Source organism: Gorilla gorilla, chromosome 11 (genome assembly GCF_029281585.2).
Source record: "Gorilla gorilla gorilla isolate KB3781 chromosome 11, NHGRI_mGorGor1-v2.1_pri, whole genome shotgun sequence".
Taxonomy (NCBI): domain Eukaryota; kingdom Metazoa; phylum Chordata; class Mammalia; order Primates; family Hominidae; genus Gorilla; species Gorilla gorilla.
Genome location: NC_073235.2, coordinates 128293448 through 128308423, shown reverse-complemented (window position 1 = coordinate 128308423; position 14976 = coordinate 128293448). Strand labels below are relative to the sequence as shown.

Sequence of the window (14976 nt, the reverse complement as noted above, 5' to 3'; positions counted from 1 at the left end):
GTGTGATGCTGCTCAGCCCTTTTTACAATAAAGATGGCCTCTTTGTTCTCAGAGTTATTCTTTATGGCGCAAGGGTACTGGACTGCATCATATGTGAAGGCCCTCCAGCTTCAAGGCTTAGATAGCATTCAGTAGCCTTAAAACATCCTGCCTCCTGTGGGAACAGAGAATGGCTTGCATTCTCTCCAATTCTTTATGCTGCTAACCTCAGGTCGTAGAATGATTCACTTAAGATGTCAGATCCTTTACCCAAACTTAACTGAAGAGCAAGTTATGCAAACAACAACATGGAACCTCTGAAAATTTATTTCATTTGAACCTTACTTTATCTTTTACTAAAATATTTATTTTTTTACATGTATCTAAAGGTTAAACAATCACCCTTTATAGTTGCATAGCAATGAACGCTTACAAGGTATTGTCCTGTGCATGATTTCCTTTAAATTGTCACAACAATCCTATGAGGTAAATATTTAAAAATTAAGACTCCCAAAGTTTGGCTTTTCCTAAAAGAACGGTTGTTATTTGATCCAGCATTCCCACTACTGGGTACCTACCCAGAGGAAAAGAAGTCATTATACAAAAAAGATACTTGTGCACACATGTTTATAGCAGCACAATTCACAATTACAAAAATATGGAACCGGCCCAAATGTCTATCAATCAACAAGTGGATAAGGAAATTGTGATATATATATATATATATATATCTCCTTGGAATACTATTTAGCCATAAAAAGGAATGAAATAATGGCATTCGCAGTGACTTGGATGGAATCAGAGACCATTATCATAAGTGAAATAACTCAGGATTGGAAAAACAAACATTGTATGTTCTCACTTATAAGTGGGAGCTAAGCTATGAGGATGCAAAGGCATAAGAATGATACAATGGACTTTGGGGACTCAGGAGAAAGGGTGGGAGGGGGCGAGTGATAAAAAGACTACTAATTGGGTACAATGTATACTGCTTAGGTGATAGGCACACCAAAATCTCAAATATCACCACTAAAGGACTTATTCACATAACCAACACCACCTGTTTCCCCAAAACCTATGGAAATAATTCTTCTTACAAAGAACAGCTGTTAGATGGCAGATCTATTTTTTAACCCCAGGACATTAGACTCCTATGTTTTGTTTTGTTTTTTCACAGATACAAATACCATAATCTTCCACTCTATCTCCACTATAAGGAGGTTGTTTTTTAAGCTGGTTAAACAAACGACTTTTTAAAACAAAGATATGAAAATGAAGGTACACTTTTATTCTTACTTTATTTTTCATCTTCTGAAAATTAAACTGCAAATGGACTGTATTCAATACCATGCAATCTAGCTAATAATTTTGCTGTCGACAACATGATACTCATTTATCTTGCTGCTTGTTACTTGCTTTCCCCAATCAGTAATGGGACTGACTTCTCTTTTCAGTATTATATATAAGAATAATCTAAACCTGGATTCTCCATTGATATTCCTTGAAACATTTGGTTCCTAAATATCTTAACTACTGTTGATCTTGGCATTCTCTACAAAGCTCAGATTAAAATCAATATTGGTTAATCATGGCAATTCTATTGGATGGTGCTATTTTTTTAAAAAATTAGCTTTAGAAAAATCAATAAATCTACAAATATAAACTGATTATGCAAAATTCAGTCACAGGGACCATGGAAATTTACAAAAAATATAAACCGTCCCTGCCCTCAAAAACTTACCGTTTAATTGGGGAGGTCGGATGCATATTTGTTCACTCAAATAGTTGAACACATGCTGAGCATACACTTTATGCCAGAAAATGTGCTATTTGCTGCAATAAAAAAGACTCAGTATGTGTCCTAATAATTTAGTGGGGGAGGCAAACATTTAAACACATATTTACAACACTGTCAGTCATATGTCAGAAGAACTTTTTCATAAAAATGAAGGAGCAGAGTTCCCTAAAAAAGGAAGCAGAAGGGACACAGTTTTAAAATGATTACTAATGAGGATATCCTATTGCATGGAAATAAACAGAAAAATCTTAACATGTTAGGCAAGAGTGTGGCCCCAGCTACTTGGGAGGCTGATGCAGGAGGATTGCTTGAGGCCAGAAGTTGGAGGCTGTAGTGCGCTATGAACATGCCGGTGAATCACCACTGCACTCTAGCCTGGGCAACATAGCCAGAGCCCATCTCTCAAAAAATATATATGGAATTATTTACATAGAATAATCAACAATATCAGATATTTCATGAAGGTTTAAAAGAATCAGGAGAGGAAAAATGCTAGAACCAGAGCCCAATTAGGAAGCCTCATGTAACTCTGGGGTGAGTAGAAGAGGAAGCCAGTTTGTGGGAAATTAAGGCTGGAATGAGGGAGAAGAAATGGAGGCAGCAAGTACAGCACATTCACTTAAGTGGATTGGCCATGGAAGCTAAAAGGAGAACCATGGCTGGACATAGAATCAAGCTTCTGTTTTATGAAACATCAGTGGGCAATTTGATTATGGTTTATATTAAAGAGCCATACACACAGCTTGGTTCAGATGCCAAAATTAATTCTGCAGGCTACAAGTGAGATTATCAATTAGCTAAAGAAAAACAACTCTGAGGTAATCTGCTTTAATTTCTTAGGTTTAAAACTTCTCTTTGACCATTTCAACATTGACAAAAAGCTTTCATTTATTTGACACATATCTCTTGTCATTAATTATTGGTAAGTGGTTAATAACTAATGGTCAAAAGAATGAAAGTTGTTTGTAGATATAGATACAATTTGGATGTCCAGAATGTGTAACTTAAATAGAGCAGTACTTCATTTCAGCTCTCATCATTCTGTTGCAGGCTACTAACAACTAAATCCTTTTTCATCCTTCTAGTTTTTGGGGATCTAGATTTCTTAGTTGTGACATGGGAACAAAAAGATGCATTAGAATTATCCACCCATAGCACTATGGTTGGATCTAGCGTTGGACAACACATGAATACCCCAATCTCTACTTTATGACTGCTTCTAGCTATTGTTTTTTTCATCCTTATTCTTTCTTATCTTAATTATATCAGTTCTATCTATGAAAAGAAAAGCAAAACTTAGGAAAATTCTATTTTATTGAATATAACTGAAAGTTGACCAGTAGAATATGTATAGAAAAGTTTTTCCTCCATTATCAATTATCAGAAGAATATTGCAGATTTCTGGATTGGAATTTTTTCCTTTCAGTTCAGCTGTTCTGGGTTCCTTTCTAGCCAGCTGTAGCTGGCTAGACAGTGCATGCTGCTTTACGATCCATGTAACTAATACTCCTTACTTTCCTCTTAGATTCCTTAATATTTTTACTTCTTCCATTTGGAAATAGCAATAGCCCAGATTTTTCAGTTGATTGGTTATTCTGCTAGGAGTGGAACTTTTAATTAACCTAGCTCCCACCAGCAACAACAATAACGAGTTTGCTTCTACCAAGAAATACCATGCACCACTACAGACATTTAATTAAATTTGGGATTTTCATCCACTTACCGAATTCCAAAAAAAATTATTTTATCAAAAACTGAGAAAAGCTTCTCAAATATTTTATAACTAAAACCCATTTTTTCACCAGGGAACACACATATTCAAGACCGCGAGTCACATAATGATAGCTTTGTGGATTTATGCAATGTCTTTCCAACAAAGATGTTAAATGACCCATTTGAATGTTTTTATTTTATTTTATTATTTTTTTTTAGACAGAGTCTCACTGTGTCACCCAGGCTGGAGTGCAGTGGCACAATCTCAGCTCACTGTGACCTCTGCCTCCGGGTTTAAGTGATTCTCCTGCCTCAGCCTCCTGAGTACCTAGGATTGCAGGCACCCACCACCACACCCAACTAATTTTTGTATTTTTAGTAGAGACAGGGTTTCACCATGTTGGCCAGGCTGGTCTCAAACTCCTGACCTCAAGTGATATGCCCTCCTCAGACTTCCAAAGTGCTGGGATTACAGGCATCAGCCACCGCACCCGGCCATTGAACGTGTTTTTATTGTCTTTACAATTTTTGATCAATAATGCATAAGTTAAGCAGATTGAAATTGCTTCTTTAAAATGTTATTTTCTTTTTTTGAAAAAGGTATCTTTCTTTCTACAAACATAGAAAAGAGATCAATTTTCACAGCTCATTCATTTGTACCGAAACCGATGATGATTTGACCTTACAAAATGGTCCAAATTTAAATGCTTGATGGGCATATTCTTTATATCTTTCCCTCCAATAAATCTGCCTGGAATGGAATGGCCATTCTTTCAAACATGCCACTTAAGAGTAGAACCAATGATTCAGCATTCAGCATAGCTGCTTTTTTGCTGAATGACTATATTGATTTTAATGTGGAATATTCTAAGTCAAACATAGAAGCTGATTTTTGTTTTTTTTTTCACTTAATGGTCAAACATTTCTTATATGGCTTTTTTCCCTAAAGTTCGATAGCCTTCTTAAGTGTGCCTATTAATTCAACAAGTTCAATAAATACTTATCATGTACCAACTTGGGGAAAGATTGTATTGGATCAAGTATTACAAAAAGTAAAATGATGAAAAGGTTTGTAGCTTGTTTTCCCTGGTCCTTTGTTTCAATAGAGAGAATCAGATAGAAATAATCTTCACAATGCATTGGAATAAATCTTATATCATTCAAAAATTTGAAAAAAAAAGTAGTCAAAGACAATAGCATAAGAAAAACACCATGGAGAAATTGGTAGACTGAGTTGGGAGTCAAGGATTAGGCTGACATTTTTTTCATTAAGTTTCTGGTGAAGTCCTTTCAGCAAGGGAGAACAACATCAGAAGGAAAGTCTCAGAAGGAGGAAGTGGGTCCTCCCTTTGGAGATTTACAGATCAGCCAGTAATCTGCAGAAGCCCCACACAAGAAGCCAAGCCAGAAGGGACTCAGTTTTAGCATCTAATATTTTCATTTGAAAAGTGAGAAAACTAAGACACTAAGAGGCAAACTGACTTATCTAAGGTCTCAAAGCTTGTTAATGGAAACCACCTCTTGTGACATCCAGCCTTGTGCTAGACTTCAAGATCATATTTAATTAGAATGTGGGACACGCTGAGGGTAACATGATGTAGCCAGTAGGAACTCACTTATACTGAATATTTAATTACTTATTGTTCTCAAAGTGTCAAGAGTACATGATAGTCTCTAAAAAAAACAGAAATTAAATGTTTATTTCAAGTAACAGAACAGGAGGGAAAAAATCAGTTCTAGTATTTTTCATGTATATAAAATTAAATACTACTGAGGGAATCTTGGTTTAAATAAATAGACTGGTATAACTTAATTTCTGAATTGAAAATGTTTCTGCATTTTATACATCTAAAGCGGGTAGGGTTCTTCTTAATGGAGAGAATTGCTGATTAAGTTGGTGACAAGAAATTGCACTTAAAGATTCAGCAGCCAGAGAATATAAACACGGGGGATAAACACATCTGCCTGCATCAATCAAGGACAGCTGCGGTCTACCCCCAGAAAGGTGAGCAATTATTTATGAAATTATGTCTTCTTCAGTGATTCTATATTGCAATTCTAGGATAAACTAAATGAGAAAAACAGACAATGTCATGGTCCCAATTAACCAAGGAGTCACATGAATTTTCAAAATCAAGGAATTTTACTTATACTCTATTTAACCTCATCCTGAAAAAAAAATCCCTTCACTTTAAAAACATAACAATAGGCCAGCTTGTTCTTGAAGAACTGTATTTTTAAAAAACTTTAAGGATGAGTGTCTGATTCTGTCAAGTACATAGTACCACAAATGTAAAGAGTAAAGAGGTGGTGCTAAGAAGCATAGGGCCCCTTGGAGCTGCTTTGTCTGTTTTACCCCAGTCAGTTTTCAGATTAGTGCTGCTAGGGTGCTCATTGCTTTGGTGCATTGGCTGGGGTTTTCGATTAATCAACTATTTTTCCCCTTGGAGTAGCCATGGGCCAAACTACTGCATAGTTATGGCCAAGATGCAAGCACTGAAGACAAAAGCAGTGTATCCCAGGATGGTAGCTCAGTACTGCGTATCTGACAGGTCAAAGAAACCTGCACATACACCCTTAAGTTATGCTTAGAGGCATTGAGGTGAGTACTCATATCTTTTTAGCAAAGAAATCTGAACGTACATCCTTAAGTTATGCTTAGAGGCACTAAGGTGAGCACTCACATCTTTTTGCTTAGGTCATTTAGGCAATTCTGAGGCCCACTGGGCAGCAGACCACATGTCTTCAGGCGCAGCTCAGAAACCTGGGGTACAGAGTTCCTTGCAGTGACTGGGATATTCCAAAGTGAGTTTTGAAGGGTGCCCAAAAGATTTCCCACCCCCTTCCTAAATTGATGCCAATCATTAAGTAGTTCATGCCATTTGTCTACAGATTAGACTTTCTTTCATTAAGCAGATATCCCTGAGAATAACATCATGAGCCCTTAGACTTTTGATGAAAATTGGTGAATTTTGGAGAGATTGATCAAGTATAGATAAGGTATCATTAAATCAAAGAAACTCTAGAGCCAAATAATCGGGGTTCGAATCCCAGATTTACTCCCCATGTGACTGTGTGAGTTGTGCCTCAGTTTCTTCCATCTTTAAAACGGCAAGGTCAATATCACATGCCTCAGAGTACTGCTACAAGGACTGAATACCTGTAAATTTTTAGAAAGTTCTGGTACAGAGTAAATGGCATGAAGGTTAAGTATATGCCACTATTATTATGGAAGCGTTCTCGAGGAAGGGGCTGGCCACTGCTGCCTTCTTCCACATCCTTACCACTAGTTTCTTTGATGCTCCCACTCTAGGCTTAGTTGGTCTTGCTATTGTTCCTGAGACAAACCTGTTTGAGCCCAAGGCACTTTATAAGAATCTTACTACCCTATTCCTCATTAGCATTATGAGCCCCAATTCCTCAGCTCCTTGGCCCAGTCATCAACGCTAGAGCCCCAGATTGCCAGTAATGCTCTCATTCCATCCTTCCAGTGCCCCATAAGAAAGACTTCCATTCTCTCCTATTGCCTGTGAGTTACACTGTTCTCTCTGCTTTCCCACACTGACTAGAGAGTGTCCTCTGAGATAGCACACCTTTGTTCTGAGTCACAGCTCCATCTGGAGGGCCCACCATGCTCTGGCTAGTCCTCCCCCTCCAAAAGCCTGGACTCATCTGGATGGACTTCTGAGGTGAGGACTGCTGCCAGCCAGTCTTAGGTTTCTTCCTCGCCTTCTGGACCAGCAGCACCAGCTCCTGTCTGAAGCAGCTTTTATCAGTGGTTCTCAAACTCAGATATTGAGGAATTCTGATGAAGGAAGTGGCACACACTCGGCACAGCTAAGACGGAGATGCTAAGACAAGGATAGATGCGATTCACGGATCTCCCACCATGTATTCCATTCTTAAACTCTCAAGGCCTCTGGGAGAATCCACAGGTAGTGAAATTGTTATCTCTTTTGAATCTACGTTACCCTGATCTGTCCTCGTTGCAAGCTGCCACTAATCAGTAACTTAGTCAAGGAAAGGAAAACAAGTCACTCATTTTGAGTTGTCTGTTTTACTTTCTCCTGTCTCTCTTCCTTTGCTTACATAAATTATCTTTTAACCTTGTTAGATGAAAGCAATAGTTTCTTGAATACAAGTCAATGGTGATGCTAACATTTAACCATATGTCCCCAAGTTATTGTTTGACTGAAGGCATAAATATCACCAGGGATTGTCATTAAACAGTCAACATCCCAGGCCTAACCCCTAAAGTTTCTCATTAAATAGGTCTATAATAAAGTCCAGCAATCTGTATTTTTAACAACATCCAGGTGAATATGATGCAGGCATTTGGACCACTCACCTAAGCTTTCTACCTCTTGCCTACCATGCTTTGAACTACACGAAAAACTTCTCTGGAGGCTGAGCGCATCCCCAAGGTCACATCCTGGGAGAATCATCATTATACAGGTCCTGGCTTGATTTCCCTCCTGAGCTGCTGGAAGGACCCTTGCTAAGGCAGAAGCCAGTCTGAGGTCACAGGAGGTCACTGTGTGGGACTCTCGGCAGAGGAGCAACCAACAAACAGCAGGACAGGAGACGTGAAAAGGGGCTAACCTTTATTTGAGATGTTTAAGAAAATTAACAGGTCTGGATCCTGCCAGAACTTTTGGAATCTTCCTCATGGTATCCTCTGAGGTGGCTTCAGGTATCTGGGTATAGCTCAACTCCTAAATACCTTTGTATTCCAGAGTACAAGAGGTTCCGAATCTAGCCCCTAACTCCAGTCAGGTTGCTCCAAGTTACCGTACATCCAGGAGTCCTGCCCAAAGTCAACATGCCTGAATGTGGGCAGTCACAGGCTGAGGATTCTCTCATTCTCTATTGCAAAGGAGAGATCCAAGACTATAGACTCCCTTCTCCAACCTTCCCTTTGGTTTTTCAATACCTGTTTGGTCCTACTCTTTGTCAGCAGCTGCTTAAACAGAGGGAATATAAAGTCCTTAACTATTTCACCTGCAAAGTTTTAATGAAAACTAAATGTAATTTATTTTCCTATTTTTTAAGACAGGGTCTTGCTCTGTTATCCAGTCTGGAGAGCAATGGTGTGATTATAGTTCCCTGCAAACTCAAACTCCCAGACTCAACTGATCCTCCTGCTTCAGCCTCCCAAGGACCTAGGACCGCAGGCATGTGACACCACACCCAGCTATTAAATATATATATATATATATATATATATATATATATATATATATATATATATATATATATATTTTACTTTTAGTAGAGATATAGTCTTAGTATGTTGCCCAGGCTGTTCATGATATCCTGACCTCAAGCAATCCTCCCACCTTGGCCTCCCAAAATGTTGGGATTACAGGAGTGAGCCACCACATCCAACCTCAAAATGTATATTAAATAGGCCAAACAAAATGTGTAGATTCTCCTAAAAAAAAAAAAAAAACTAACATTTATTCCATGTTTTCCAGGATTTCTTATTTTTTGGGGAAGTTGATGTTCCTAACCTCTCAGATACAAACCCAGAACTCTAGGCAAGACCTAGTTGGTGGATAAAGTGGCCTTTGGAAGTACAAGTCACACAGTCTCTATGTTGCAGGTCACACACTTTAATTAGTTGAGAGGCTGCTTCTCAGACAAGTTTGGGTATCTGGTTTCTTGGTCCACAACTGATTTTTGATTTGATATTACAATTAGGAAAAGAGTGAAAAGAGAAGAGGAGAGGCAGAGATGGTGGGAGAAGCTAGATGCATCAATAAAACTATCTGAAAGAAAGGGAGAAGGTAGGAAAACCACAGGAAACAGACATAAGAATTTAAGTGAATTTAAATGATATAATAGTAGATGGCACTTCAGGTCTACAATCTCAAATAGACCCTGAAGACATCTCAGCAGAATAATAAGCTATCAATACTGTGTCACTGCTATTATGGATGACCAGAAACAATGATACCACCTTTGTGTGAGGCCTCCCCTGTTTGGGTCAACTTGCTCAACATTTTGCATTAGCCTGTGGCAGGCTCACAGTGACTATCACAACAATGACCCTGAGTTACCAAGACAGCCAGCGTACATTAGTAGACCCTTCTTTTTTTCTTACAAATGGAATAGCATATAAAAGTAGAAATATATTTAAAAATCCTTTTTCCAAAATAATTCTGTTAATTTACACAGTTTAAAAATAAACTTCAGAATTTTTTATTTACAAATTCTTTAAAAATTAAATTAGTAAGAGTTAGTTGGAGCAGCTCCTTCATAGTCAACACTTGATGTTTTAGGTATCACTGGACCTCACACAGCACAAAAAAGGAGAGAGGTATGTGGGCCTGTATGTCCATGTGAGGCAGGGGTTAGGTGTTTTTCAGTTTTTGTGGGTTTGTTTTGTATGTTTGGAGCTGTGGTTTCTATGTGGATTTTTTTTTTCTAAGAAAGTCAATGAAAAGGCAAAGATGATATCTGATTCCTAATTCTATTCCATCAGACCTACAAGACTCATTTATATCTATAATTTTAAAAATATGACATCTAAAAGATGTCATATTATGTCATCTTTATGTCATTTATGATCTTTATGTCAAAAGATCATAAATACTGGCTGGGTGCAGTGGCTCATGCCTATAATCCCAGCACTTTGGGAAGCCGAGGCTGGCAGATAACCTGAGGTCAGGAGTTCGAGATCAGCCTGGCCAACATGGTGAAACCCCATCTCTATTAAAAATATGAAATATTAGCCAGGCGTGGTGGTGCATGCCTGTAATCCCAGCTACTCGGGAGACTGAGTCAGGAGAATTGCTTGAACCTGGGAGGCAGAGGTTGCAGTGAGCTGAGATTGCACCACTGCACTCCAGCATGGGCTGCAGAGCAAGAATCTGTCTAAAAAAAAAGTATTAACTACTTTTTAAAGGCTAAAAGATGAGATTTAATAGGAAAAACTTATGAATCTCCAATAATGTAGAATATGGTTGAGTATGATATAGCTTTTTTTTTTGTAATGCCAAGACATCATTTCTCTTTTAATAATAATGACAGGAGTTGGGTGGGCCTGCACCTTCATTTTCATCCCTGCTTCTGGAGCTCCACCATGCCCCATGCCTTCTGCCCTGTTCTATCTGTCTCTTTCTGAAAGGAGCAACCTGATGAGAGTTAGGGGCTAGATTTGGAAGCTCTTGCACTGTGGAATTCTTCAAAAGTATTTAGGAGTTGAGCTACACCCAAAGATCTGAAGACACCTCGGAGGATACCATGAGGAAGATTCCAAAAGTTCTGGCAGGATCAAGTCCTGTTAGCATTCTTAAACATCTCCAGTAAAGACTAATCCCTTTCTGTGCGCCTCACTTCTTGGTGCCCAAATCTGTTCACATGCCCTTCTGCCCCTGGGCGTGCATGTCTTTTGTATCTTAGTGCCTTAGTTTATTCCTTAGTCTCTTCCTTTGCTGCTTCATCTTCTACTTTTTCTTTACATTTTTAATTTACATTTCTCCATTTATAACATCTCTATCTCACTCTTTCCCTCAGATTGTAAATTTTAATTATGTTCTTCATTAGATCTTGTACTTTTTCATAGAAATGTACATTTGCTCATCTATGTTGAATACAGGCTGATATGGTTTGGCTCTGTGTCCCCAACCAAATCTCATCTCAAATTGTAATCCCCATAATCCACATGTGTTAAGGGAGGGACCAGGTGGGAGGTGATTGAATCATGGGGGTGGTTTTCCCCATGCTGTTCTTGTGATAGTGAGTTCTCACAAGATTTAATTGTTTTATAAGGCAATCTTCCCTGCTCTTGCGAGCTCTCTCTTTCCTGCCACCATGTGAAAAAGGTCTTTGCTTTCCCTACGCCTTCGATCATGATTGTAAGTTTTCTGAGGCCTCCCCAGCCATGTGGAACTGTGAGTCAATTAAACTTTTCTTTATAAATCATCCAATCTTGAGTAGTTCTTTGTAGCAGAGTGAAAATGGACTGATATGAGGGTTAAACATTTCTTTTAAAAAATATTTCTTGTTTGAGGGAATAAAGAAAGTTTTCTACTTTTAAAATTTGGTTTGGTTATTAATTTCTATGATTCATGGCACCTGATTTATTAAAATGAAATGGCCCATTTGTGACCTACATATTCTAAAAAATAAATCAAAATCATAATGAATATATCAAAAAATGCAAAAGAAAGATGAAAATGATAGGTAGTAAATTATTTTCATTTAAGTCTCCAAAGTTCATCACAAAAATATTTGTACCTGACCTGCTTACCATTTACACAAAAATTTTTAGCAATAGCATATGAGTTGATCACTTCTTACATGCCTCATGTCATTCACCTCTCTGCACAAAATTTTTAAAAAATATTAATAATGACCAATTAAAAAAAGTACTAGAGCTACAGACTATCAGGTGTCCTAATTTAATCATAGATAAACATAACAATGTCCCATCAACCAGGAAAAAACACTTCCTATAACAATGAATGTGAAGGCCATATTTTGAAAATTGTGAAACAAAATGAAATTTAATTATAATCTACCTCTTTTGTCTTATTTTATTTCTTCTCTATTGACCAATCCCCATCAACAATTATAAACCTTTAAAACATGAAATTGATACATTTGGTGTGCATTTTACAGATTATTAAAAATGAGTTTAAGGTATACATTTTATTTGACATCATTTTCCTTAATTAAAACAAAGACTATATTTGTTTAGATTAAATATTAGTAAATAGTTAAAATTGACTTCTCCACTAAACCAACAGAGGCTTGGAAAATAGAGATATCAGTTTTGCTTTTATTCCTGAAATGTAGAAAATTCCTGAAACTTAAAAAGAATAATGAGACTCAGGGTCATAAATGTTATACTACTTCATATCACTTATTCTGTCCCTAAGGTATCAACAGGTCCACAAATCCTGTCTGGGAAGAGTAAAGGGGAGAATTGTATCCATGAGTGTACTGCAACAGAAATTACTAGTTAATTCCCAATTAACAATTTTGGTTCTATGTTTTGCATTATGGAAAGATTCTGAGAGCCCTTTTGATTTTGTGAGCAACTAATGGTGTCTTTCTACTTTCCTCGAGAGTCAAAAATAAACAGCAATTTGGTTTGTCCATTTGATTTTTTGATTATTCATTTGTATTACCTGCAGTTTTCCTCCCTTCCATTTACATAAAGTAAAATATTGAGGTTAATGTAACTCAGAGGCATGCCCTTTCTCTGCAGAGTTGATGCATGGTTAATAGCACATGTGAAATAATTCAATCCTTGGCTCCCTAAAAGCTATAAAGAGCCTTGACCACTCTTCCATGTACAAGCTTTGTTTTAGAAGTACACAAAGCTTGTTTTTGGAGTCGGATGGGGAAGTCTGTGACATATAGCACATAGACTGATTCTAACAGATGGATTTTTCTTGAAATAGCTTCATTAGTTAATCATTTCTTTTACATATACTTTTTTTTCTAGTTAATTGGCATAGCTGCCAGCTGGAGCTGTTAAGGATCCTCCAAAGAAGCTGATAGGTAGGGAGGAAATGCAATTGTCTCACCAATTCTAAGATGAAACTTCTATTAATTTCACAATACCCATTATGTATTTTTAAATAAAATGTTTAAAAAATATTTTCTCTTATTCTAAATACCTTATTTGATCTGTGTGAAAACCAAATCAATCAATGAATTATCTGGAAGAAACTTTAAACTTTAGTAAATTATCTAGACCAGGGTTTTCCAGCCTTGGCACTATTGACATTGTAGACCAGATCATTCTTTGTGTCTGTGTGGGATCAGGTGGCAGTCTTGTGCATTACATGCTGTTAAGCAGCATCTCTGGCTTTTACCCAATAGATGTCAGTAACACCCCCTGTAGTAACAACCAATAACAGCTCTAGACATTGCCAAATATCCCAGGGGACAAATTGCCCTAGTTGACAACTGCTCTAGAAATAGATTGTTCCTAGTTTTAAATTCAATTCTTAAAATAATTTTATGTATGTATGTACATATGCAAGCATATAACTCCAGACATGCCTAATATATTAGAAATGTCTGCCTTTCACTTAGGTAATTAAAATGTTTTGGGGGCAATTATTGAAGTAGCTAACATTTTCATAAGTCTCTGGGTAAAGGGAAAAAAAGAATTAGTGGCTTGTAACTACCAAGGATTATTAATTATCTAAAAAATGCCATTGTCATTTTCATCATCAAAAGTATTGAGAGTTTCTTTTCCTTTAAGGAAAGTTCTCAGTATGAGTGTATGAATAGATAAATAAAAAATCACATGGAGGGATTACTTGAGATGTAAGTGATTAATTATCAGCTTAGGTGCCTATGGCATTTTTAAATAAGAGAAAGAAATGTAATTTAATGAAATGGACATAGAAAAAACTAATCTGGGTCTGTTTTGACTTTACTATATACTTGTGAATTGATTTAATACTCATAAAGGTGTTAGTCATTCAGATAGATAAATTTCCTAGTCTTTGAAATTCAGTAGTAAAAGTAATGTTCACCACCTTAGTGACTTTTCTGTAAGTTATATATTGATGGATCTAGGAAGAGTATCATAGAAATAAGATGTAAAATCACCATGGCTTTTAAAAGGAAAATAATGGGTCTATTCTCATTTATAGTAATGGTAAAAATACAAGAACATGAAGTATACAGACAGAATCATTTTGTATGTCAAAGAAGATCCTAAGTTCTAATCAAACTGCTTTCTTTCCAACACAGGTTTTCTAATGGGAATTTGCTCAAGAAGGTTTTTTTGTTTTGTTTTTTGTTTCTTGTTTTTTGTTTTTGAGACAGAGTCTTGCTCTATCGCCCAGGCTGGAGAGCAGTGGCATGATCTGGGCTCACTACAAGCTCTGCCTCCCGGGTTCGTGCCATTCTCCTGCCTCAGCCTCCCGCGTAGCTGGGACTAAAGGTGCCCGCCACCACACCCGGCTAATTTTCTTTGTATTTTTAGTAGAGATGGGGTTTCACAGTGTTAACCAGGATGGTCTTGATCGCCTGGCCTCGTGATCTGACCGCCTCGGCCTCCCAAAGTGCTGGGATTACAGGCGCGAGCCACCATGCCTGGCCTCAAGAAGTGTTTTAATATAAGATGAAGGCAAGTTTTAACATTTATCAATTGCATGTTTGAATGTTTAATTCCGCCCCCCACCTCCCTGCCCCCAAAACAAGGTATTTACCTAAAAATTCCATAGTGGTCTCTGTTTTCACTGTTTGACTTTCCAGGGCCATTGTAAGAACTTAGTTTTTGTACTTTTTTTTAAACACTCTTCTTTTCAATAGGAATATAACATTTCCTATTTAAAAATGTTATATTGTGCAGATTGTCATTTTTAATTCTTTCAGCTTACGTTCAAGATACACTATTTGGCTTAGTGTGGCAAAAGTGAATTAACACATTTTGCACGTTAAGATTGCAACTCAAAGGCCCCAAGACCACGTACTCCGTGCGTTATCTGCACATACCTAAAATTCCATAG

The 14976-nt window shown here is 37.3% G+C and overlaps 1 protein-coding gene across 2 annotated transcripts in view; it reads right to left on the bottom strand.

The window, feature by feature from the left end:
* The window catches only part of NYAP2 (neuronal tyrosine-phosphorylated phosphoinositide-3-kinase adaptor 2), a 335042-nt gene that overhangs the window by 132524 nt on the left and 187542 nt on the right, over positions 1–14976 (bottom strand). The window lies entirely within an intron of this gene.